Source organism: Phascolarctos cinereus, unplaced genomic scaffold (assembly GCF_003287225.1).
Source record: "Phascolarctos cinereus isolate Bilbo 61053 unplaced genomic scaffold, phaCin_HiC Scaffold_7;HRSCAF=346, whole genome shotgun sequence".
Lineage (NCBI taxonomy): Eukaryota > Metazoa > Chordata > Mammalia > Diprotodontia > Phascolarctidae > Phascolarctos > Phascolarctos cinereus.
Window position 1 is genome coordinate 81,169,458 of NW_027556180.1, and position 2,845 is coordinate 81,172,302.

The window sequence follows — 2,845 nt, forward strand, 5'->3', positions numbered from 1 at the left end:
TCTTCCTTACAACATCACTAATGTTAAAATATGTTTAATAGGAAGGTATATATACAGCCTATATCAGATTGAGTGCCATCTTGGGGAGGAAGGGGGAGAAAAATTTAAAACTCAAAAGCTTATGGAAGTGATTGTTGATAAATCAAAATAAATTAATAAAAAAAATAGGTAGTGCTACACTAAGCTTATTTCCTTTTTTGACAGGAATGTTAGGCTAGTAGGTAAAAGGAAACTCTGGATATAATTTACCTAGACTTCACCAAAATTTTTGATGTTATCTCATACAATTCTTATGAAAAAGATGGAGTGATGTGGATTGGATGATATAACAATCATATATGCCAAGAATCAAAGAGTAGTTGTTAATGTCAATCTGGCAGGAGATCTCCAAAGAGATGCCCTAGGAATCTGTGTTTGACCCTCTGCTATTTTTAATTTTTTATTAAATTAAAATTAAATTAAAATTTTAAATTATTAATTTATAATAACAAATAAATATAATAGATTTCTTGATTAGATTAAGTTTAATTAATTTAAATTTAAAAAATTAAAATTTTTTATGTATCTTTATTCTAAATTTAACAAACACCAAATAAAATAGGTAACTCCATATCCAGAATAAAATGGAAAAAAAGAAATGTAAATGTAACTATGAATCTCTGTTATGTACAACTTATTTTTCTTTTTAAATATCTGATCAATTCAATGTGTCACTTTCAAAGCTGACTTTCTTGTCTGTGATTCTTTCTGACCTTCTTTTTCTTGTATCCTCAGAGCTTAGCACAATGCCTGGAACAGAGTAAGATTGTTTAATAAATTCTTGTTGACTGATTGGTTTCCTCTTCTGAGCATTTTTAAAAATGCTTCAGTTATCATCTTTTCTTTCCTGGGAGGAGGAGGCTACCCTATCCCTAGTTCTCCTCTCCTTCCCAACTATTTCACAACCCCTCCAATGAGTGTAATTTTTCTTTTTTTTGTGTGTGATTTTTGCCAACCAAGCCTGTGCTGTTTAACATTTTTATCATTGACTTGGATAAAGGCATTGTTTGCTCACCAAATTTGTAAATGACATCATTTACAATATAGAAGTGGTAGCTAAGACATTGAATGATAGAGTCAGGATCCAAAATGCTAAAGCATTGGGCTAAATCTAATTAGATGAAATTCAAGCCTCTTTCACTTATTTTACCACTGTGGTACAAGTGTAGTGGCAACGTCCTCAACATGTATTCCCACAAGGCTTTTAGGGAAAATAAATTTCTTGCAAAGATACAGAAGCAAAATTGACCCATCTCTTAGTGGATTCACATGAAAACTGTCAATAATTTCAATCACAACTCAAAGGGACAATGGAGAAGGACCAAGCTGTCAGAGCAATAACACAAACATTTATTCTGTACTGAGTCCAAACATTTTACCATACCACCACTCCTCATAAGGAATATGAACTATCTGCTAAGGTACAAATATAAAGAAACTTTGCTAAAGAGACTACTCATGCTCATTTGCTTCCATGCCAATGTGTTGATTGATTTAGTAATAAATTCATGTATTATTCTTCAAAGTTGAAATTCAATAAGAATAAATGTAAAGTTCTGTACTTTGGCACAAAAAATCAATTTCACAAGTATAAGATGGGGAAGATGGATTTGACAACAGTTCTAAAAAGAATTTGGTAGACTTAAGGGATTGTAAACTGATTAGGAGTCACGTTATATAGCAGCTACAAAAGCAAACACGTAGAGATGACGACCTCTGAGCTCTCTTCCAGCTCTAAATCTATCATCCTACCTTGTACGACATGCTGCTCTGTATAGATTGATTTCATAAATAGCTTCAGCTGTCTTAAGAGACTAGAGAGGGCTTATAGATACCTTTGAATTGTATCTGTACTTGGGAGTCAGGGAGGATTTATCCAGCTTATCATTTTATGATCATACCAAAGTTCTCAGCAATTATCCATCCTCCAGCCCAAAGCCTTGAACTGTAAATGCCCCTCTTTAGGCAGTGAGAAAATAAATTACACTACTGTTAAGGATTTGTTAGTTTTATTATCTTTCTTAAAGCTATAATGAGCAGCAATAAAAATGAAAAACAAAAAAATTTAAAAAATAAAAAATCTTGACCTGCATTAAGAGGGGCATTGCTTCCTGGAATAGTAAAATGGTGCTGCTGCTACTGGGTCCTCTTCAGAACACCTCTGGAATATTGTGTTCAGTTCTGTGGTTTAGGAAGTAGATTGATAAGCTGGAGATTGTTCAGGGGAGGACAATCAGGGCCTTGAGTCTATTCTTTGTTCAGCCTTTCCCCAAATGAGGGGTACCCCCTCCATTTCCAGTGCTTGGCTATCACAAAAAAAAAGAGCTACTATAAATATTTTTGTATATATGGGCCCTTTTCCCTTCTCTGTGATCTCTTGGGAGTATCATTATAATAATGGTATCACTGTGACAAAGAGTATGTATTGTTTCAGGACATATATAGGGCATGGTACCAAATTGTTTGTCCAAATTTCTAAAAATCTTTCCATACTCTGAGGCCCAGTTCAAGGCCCACTTCCTCTACAAAACTGTCCCTCACTATTTCATCCTTTTCTGAGCTCCAAGAACATACATTTGGGCATTTAATTATAATCTTTATTAATACCTAAATAGTAACCTGCATATGTCTTACTTCCTGAATGATTAAAAAAAAAATCTTACAATTGTCCAGGCATACCCCACCTAACGCTATAAAATTATCCCATCCCATTTACATGAAAACTATCAATAATATCAATTACAACTTGAAGAGACAATGAAGAAGAACCAAACTGTCAGAGCAATGACATACCCATTTATTCTGT

The 2,845-nt window shown here is 33.6% G+C and overlaps 1 pseudogene; it reads left to right on the forward strand.

Annotated features, from left to right (window-relative positions):
• The first annotated feature begins 1,224 nt into the window (after positions 1–1,224).
• LOC110198522 (large ribosomal subunit protein eL39-like) lies at positions 1,225–1,380 on the forward strand (annotated as a pseudogene).
• The last annotated feature ends 1,465 nt before the right edge of the window (positions 1,381–2,845 follow it).